Raw genomic sequence first — 7,507 nt, forward strand, 5'->3', positions numbered from 1 at the left:
AGGGGCGATAGCACCCAATCATTTTTATTCGGCAACCAATCAACCGTAGTTCCCTCAATTGATGGTGTTGACGTATTTGACCATCGTAAGCGGTACACTAGTGCGCAGTCCATCGTCAATGCAACTTTGTCACAATGGTTTAGAGAGTTTATACCTGCTCTAAACCTTAGATCCAAGTTCCTTACACCTGCTGACCATCACCCCATGATCCATGAATAAGTTTGGATCTTTGAAGGAAGCAACCCCTGGGGTTACTATCTCACTGCTCGGTTTGAAGAACTCCAATATGGTTCCGACAGTTTCACCCGCTCCGACAGCATCGTACTCACATTGTGCTGCTCGGTCGTCCGCCCACTCTTTAAGCTTTCTGCCGATAATTCCCACATCTTCTTCTCGGCCGGAAGATTTTACTGCGTAAATGTTACGAGCAATCCATTTCTGAGAAAAACATCATGCGAGGAAACCCAACGCTATTCAATTAAAACTATGCAGCTAAGTTTCATTGCGTCATTTCATTAGCTAATATCTGTTATATTATACCTAGAAGGCTCAGAAAACTGTCTTTTAACTTTATTTTTGTTGAGCCCAATAATAAATTAATTCGACTGCGCTTTTATGAGCTGAAAATCATTTTTTTCGAAAAAGTATCTTGGCCGATCCTAGACTAAAACCTGTCTATGACTTAACCTAGATTTGCCGAGTTTTTCTTACGTGCATTTTGCCTTTAACATCTTGATGTCAGTTCGCTCTTTGCCTTGATGTTAACGATGAGTAGATGCTTCTTTATAGCTTGATAAATACGTTGCGATTGTGTGTTTCATCTCACTTCATGGCTTCTCAGCAATTTTTTGCATAATTTTCATTAAATATCGTGACGCATCTTCCTGATAATTTCATTGCCTCTCTTACAAATGTTGAGCACAATATCAGCAAAATGTTTAGTAAAATAGTAATTGGTGAACGCAGTAACTCCGTTATTGTAGTTCAGTTACATTTTTTGCAGTCCCCAATCTAGCCAGTTGTCTTTCTGTAGTTTGAATCAATCGCTCTCTTAATTCAATTTGTCCGTGTTTATTTGCCGATGCATCAATAACGTGTTTATACAAATACCAAAATTTTCAATATATATATATATATATATATATATATATATATATATACCCGGGCCAAGGAATTTGGCCGAATTTATGTAAGATCAGCTGCAGCTAGCGTTGACAAGTCGGAAAATTCACCGCAAATTTCTTACATAATTTTGCGTTGAATGCGTTGAATTTGAAGACAAAAATTCAACGCATTCAACGCAAAATTATGTATGAAAGTTGCGGTGAATTTTCCGACTTGTCAACGCTAGTTGCCGCTGATCTTACATATTTAGCGTTGAATTTAGCGTAGATCTTACATAATTAGCGTTGAATTTAGCGTAGATCTTACATATTTTTGCGTTGAAATTAGCGTTGATCTTACATAATTAGCGTTGAATTTAGCGTAGATCTTACATATTTAGCGTTGAATTTAGCGTAGATCTTACATAATTAGCGTTGAATTTAGCGTAGATCTTACAAAAAATCAAAGCGTCCTCTTGAACTATTAACCTCCATTTGCGTATGGGACTCGAATTTCTGACCTCCTGTTTGCCTGTTGCCTCTTCTACCATTGTGCCACAGTACCTTGGTTTCCTTAAGAGCCGCAATTCTTATAAAGCGTAGATCTTACATATTTTGCGTTGAATTTAGCGTAGATCTTACATATTTTGCGTTATCTTACATTGTGGGAAAAATTTGAATTCCTAAAATGGTCTGAAATGGTTTTTGCACCGTAAGAGAGCACTCAAAGGTTATTTTTTGCTGACTTCATTTTTCTCACTTGTGCAGTTTGGGGTCGAAACTGTAAAAAAATTAATTTTTCAAAAAAAAACTTGAAAAATTTGAAATCATAACATGGTCTGAATTGGATTTTGCACTATAAAAGAGCACTAAAAACGATTTTTTTCTGACCTCATGTTTCTCACCTTTGCAATATAGGGTTCGAAACAGTGAAAAAAAAATGATTTTTTGAAAAAAAACTTGAAAAAGTTCTGAAATCGTAAAATGGTCTGAAGTGGATTTTGCACTAAAAAAGAGCACTAAAAAGTGATTTTTTGCTGACTTCACTTTTCTCACCTGTGCAGTATGGGGGATCGAAACAGTAAAAAAAATAATTTTTTGAAAAAAAAACTTGAAGAATTTGAAATCGTAAAATGGTTTGAATGGGATTTTGCACTAGAAAAGAGCACTAAAAACTGATTTTTTCTGACCTCATGTTTCTCACCTGTGAAGTATAGGGGTTCACAGCAGTGAAAAAATTGACTTTTTGAAAAAAAAACTTGAAAAACTTTTGAAATCGTAAAGTGGTCTGAAATAAAATGGAAAGATTAGCGTTGAATGCGTTGAATTTATGTAAGATCAACGCTAAATACACTGCTAAATATGTAAGATCTACGCTAAAATTCAACGCTAAATATGTAAGATCTACGCCAAAATTCAACGCAAAATTTGTAAGATTAGCGTTGAATGCGTTGAATTTATGTAAGATCAACGCTAAAATTTAACGCTAAATATGTAAGAACTACGCTAAAATTCAACGCAAAATTATGTAAGATTAGCGTTGAATGCGTTGAATTTATGTAAGATCAACGCTAAAATTTAACGCTAAATATGTATGATCTACGCCAAAATTCAACGCTAAATTATGTAAGATTAGCGTTGAATGCGTTGATTTTATGTAACATCAACGCTAAATTCAACGCTAAATACGTAAGATCTACGCTAAAATTCAACGCAAAATTATGTAAGATTAGCGTTGAATGCGTTGAATTTATGTGAGATCAACGCTAAAATTTAACGCTAAATATGTAAGATCTACGCTAAAATTCAACGCAAAATTATGTAAGATAAGCGTTGAATGCGTTGAATTTATGTAAGATCAACGCTAAAATTTAACGCTAAATATGTAAGATCTACGCTAAAATTCAACGCAAAATTATGTAAGATTAGCGTTGAATGCGTTGAATTTATGTAAGATCAACGCTAAAATTCAACGCTAAATATGTAAGACCTACGCCAAAATTCAACGCTAAATTATGTAAGATTAGCGTTGAATGCGTTGAATTTATGTGAGATCAACGCTAATATTCAACGCTAAATATGTAAGATCTACGCCAAAATTCAACGCAAAATTATGTATGATTAGCGTTGAATGCGTTGAATTTATGTGAGATCAACGCTAAAATTCAACGGTAAATATGTAAGCTCTACGCCAAAATTCAACGCTAAATTATGTAAGATTAGTGTTGAATGCGTTGAATTTATGTGAGATCAACGCTAAAATTCAACGCTAAATATGTAAGATCTACGCCAAAATTCAACGCAAAATTTGTAAGATTAGCGTTGAATGCGTTGAATTTATGTAAGATCAACGCTAAAATTTAACGCTAAATATGTAAGAACTACGCTAAAATTCAACGCAAAATTATGTAAGATTAGCGTTGAATGCGTTGAACTTATGTAAGATCAACGCTAAAATTTAACGCTAAATATGTATGATCTACGCCAAAATTCAACGCTAAATTATGTAAGATTAGCGTTGAATGCGTTGATTTTATGTAACATCAACTCTAAATTCAACGCTAAATACGTAAGATCTACGCTAAAATTCAACGCAAAATTATGTAAGATTAGCGTTGAATGCGTTGAATTTATGTGAGATCAACGCTAAAATTTAACGCTAAATATGTAAGATCTACGCTAAAATTCAACGCAAAATTATGTAAGATAAGCGTTGAATGCGTTGAATTTATGTAAGATCAACGCTAAAATTTAACGCTAAATATGTAAGATCTACGCTAAAATTCAACGCAAAATTATGTAAGATTAGCGTTGAATGCGTTGAATTTATGTAAGATCAACGCTAAAATTCAACGCTAAATATGTAAGATCTACGCCAAAATTCAACGCTAAATTATGTAAGATTAGCGTTGAATGCGTTGAATTTATGTGAGATCAACGCTAATATTCAACGCTAAATATGTAAGATCTACGCCAAAATTCAACGCAAAATTATGTATGATTAGCGTTGAATGCGTTGAATTTATGTGAGATCAACGCTAAAATTCAACGGTAAATATGTAAGCTCTACGCCAAAATTCAACGCTAAATTATGTAAGATTAGTGTTGAATGCGTTGAATTTATGTGAGATCAACGCTAAAATTCAACGCTAAATATGTAAGATCTACGCCAAAATTCAACGCAAAATTATGTAAGATTAGCGTTGAATGCGTTGAATTTATGTAAGATCAACGCTAAAATTCAACGCTAAATATGTAAGATCTACGCCAAAATTCAACGCAAAATTTGTAAGATTAGCGTTGAATGCGTTGAATTTATGTAAGATCAACGCTAAAATTCAACGCTAAATACGTAAGATCTACGCTAAAATTCAACGCAAAATTATGTAAGATTAGCGTTGAATGCGTTGAATTTATGTGAGATCAACGCTAAAATTTAACGCTAAATATGTAAGATCTACGCTAAAATTCTACGCAAAATTATGTAAGATAAGCGTTGAATGCGTTGAATTTATGTAAGATCAACGCTAAAATTTAACGCTAAATATGTAAGATCTACGCTAAAATTCAACGCAAAATTATGTAAGATTAGCGTTGAATGCGTTGAATTTATGTAAGATCAACGCTAAAATTCAACGCTAAATATGTAAGATCTACGCCAAAATTCAACGCTAAATTATGTAAGATTAGCGTTGAATGCGTTGAATTTATGTGAGATCAACGCTAATATTCAACGCTAAATATGTAAGATCTACGCCAAAATTCAACGCAAAATTATGTATGATTAGCGTTGAATGCGTTGAATTTATGTGAGATCAACGCTAAAATTCAACGCTAAATATGTAAGATCTACGCCAAAATTCAACGCAAAATTATGTAAGATTAGCGTTGAATGCGTTGAATTTATGTAAGATCAACGCTAAAATTCAACGCTAAATATGTAAGATCTACGCCAAATTTCAAAGCTAAATTATGTAAGATAAGCGTTGAATGCGTTGAATTTATGTAAGATCAACGCTAAAATTTAACGCTAAATATGTAAAATCTACGCTAAAATTCAACGCAAAATTATGTAAGATTAGCGTTGAATGCTTTGAATTTATGTAAGATCAACGCTAAAATTCAACGCTAAATATGTAAGATCTACGCCAAAATTCAACGCTAAATTATGTAAGATTAGCGTTGAATGCGTTGAATTTATGTGAGATCAACGCTAAAATTCAACGCTAAATATGTAAGATCTACGCCAAAATTCAACGCAAAATTATGTATGATTAGCGTTGAATGCGTTGAATTTATGTGAGATCAACGCTAAAATTCAACGCTAAATATGTAAGATCTACGCCAAAATTCAACGCTAAATTATGTAAGATTAGCGTTGAATGCGTTGAATTTATGTGAGATCAACGCTAAAATTCAACGCTAAATATGTAAGATCTACGCCAAAATTCAACGCAAAATTATGTAGGATTAGCGTTGAATGCGTTGAATTTTTGTAAGATCAACGAAAAAAAATTCAACGCTAAATATGTAAGATCTACGCCAAAATTCAACGCTAAATTATGTAAGATTAGCGTTGAATGCGTTGAATTTATGTAACATCAACGCTAAATTCAACGCTAAATATGTAAGATTAGCGTTGAATGCGTTGAATTTATGTGAGATCAACACGGGTCGAGGTGTCACCGCTAAAAATCGCTATAAGATGTAAGATTTGCGGTGAATTTGAGTAAAAGTGTAAGATTTGCGTTCAATGCGATGAATGCGGTGAAAAAAAACTTTTAAGCTGTGAATTTTCTTCAGCGCTTAAGCGGTGAAAGAAAATTTTTCACCGCTACAAGCAGGATGCGGTGAAAAAAAAATTTCACCGCTACCACCAGAATGCGGTGAAAAAACATTTTTCACCGCTACCAGCATAATGCGGTGAAAAAACATTTTTCACCGCTAAAATCGCAAATCTTACAAAAATTTACCGCTCTAATTTCAACGCTTATCTTATTTTCACAGGAAATATCATTGAAGTAAGTGAGAGATGGCGCAGTGGATTACGAAGTTGGTCACACGCATGAGGTAGAGGTTCGGACCCTTGTACGGCAGTTTCTTTTTTGTAAGAATTCCGGTGAATGCGGTGAAAAAAAATTTTCACCGCAAAATTCAACGCTATTCTTACAAAAATTCACCGCTTTCAGCGCATTCAACGCTAAAGATGCTGGCGCTTTGCGGTGAAAAAAGTTTTTTTCACCGCTATTCACCGCTAATCTTACATTATTTTTTGTCAAAACCTCGACCCGGGTGATTTTTTTTTTCTTACTGACTGGGGCTGTACTTTTGTTTAATTTGTTCCAGCTTATTTTGTTCCACGCACAAGCACAAACAGCTGTATTTTTTTTAAAAGATCTTGCTTCGAAAAAACAATTTTGCAACCAAATTTCATCTGGAGGTAATAAGACCTTTTTCAATTTTATAAATCACCTATTGAGTAATTTTGTTTTATTCGAGTTTGATGAGTTGCAGTAATGTATTTCGTAACCAGAGTAGACACAGAAGTGACCAGAGTAGACACAGAAGTCTTGTTCCATGCTTCTCAAATTTGAATCTTGACTAACTTCAGAAAAAGGGGAAATTAAGCGTTCAATATTAAATCAAAGATCTGCAAGTTACAATCAAATTTCATAGTTTTATCGGTTTTATAATACGGAGAAAGGCTATAATATCATTTTTAACAGATTTGGAGAAGTAAGGTCCAGCTCTCATGGTTGCAACAGAAAACTTGACGTTTTGAATCTAATCAAAATCGCATCAAGTCATTCTCAGTTCTTTTGCACTAGGTACTTTTTAGTTTTCAACCTTCAAATCGATAAAATACAGATGTAAAACACAGATGTTAAATTTGAATTATGACACGATATGTGGTGCGGGAGTGAACCATTGTTAACAAATATCTCTCACACTGACTAAAAGCGTTCGGTACTTAAAAGAGGATAAATCATTCTCAGTATGTGATTATTTGAGAACTTATTGAATGGATTTCTGTCTGCACCATCTTTCTGGGGTAAAATTTTCTACGTCAGACGTAATTTACAGTTAAAAACTGGACGAAATTCTTGCAAACTCATCGAAGTGAAGGTGATGAAAGCGTTGTAAATTCGACAGATAGAACTAGGACAGTGGCAAAAAAGAGGAGTGTCACATATGAGTTGATCTGATTTTTTGGAGAGATCTCTTTATTGCTTGATTTTGTAGAGTTGTTTTAATACCTTATGTTTGGTTCAAATCCAATTTAGCTACCATGAGTTCTCTGCGCTTTGAATACGCTTTAAATAGCTCTAATCTCAGCTATTATATTGCTACGAACGCTTTAAATAGCTAGGCATTATAGCTACTCTGAGCCTGCTCGGAATACA

The sequence above is a fragment of the Convolutriloba macropyga genome, chromosome 10 (assembly GCF_964194025.1).
Source record: "Convolutriloba macropyga chromosome 10, txConMacr16.3, whole genome shotgun sequence".
Taxonomy (NCBI): Eukaryota; Metazoa; Xenacoelomorpha; order Acoela; family Convolutidae; genus Convolutriloba; species Convolutriloba macropyga.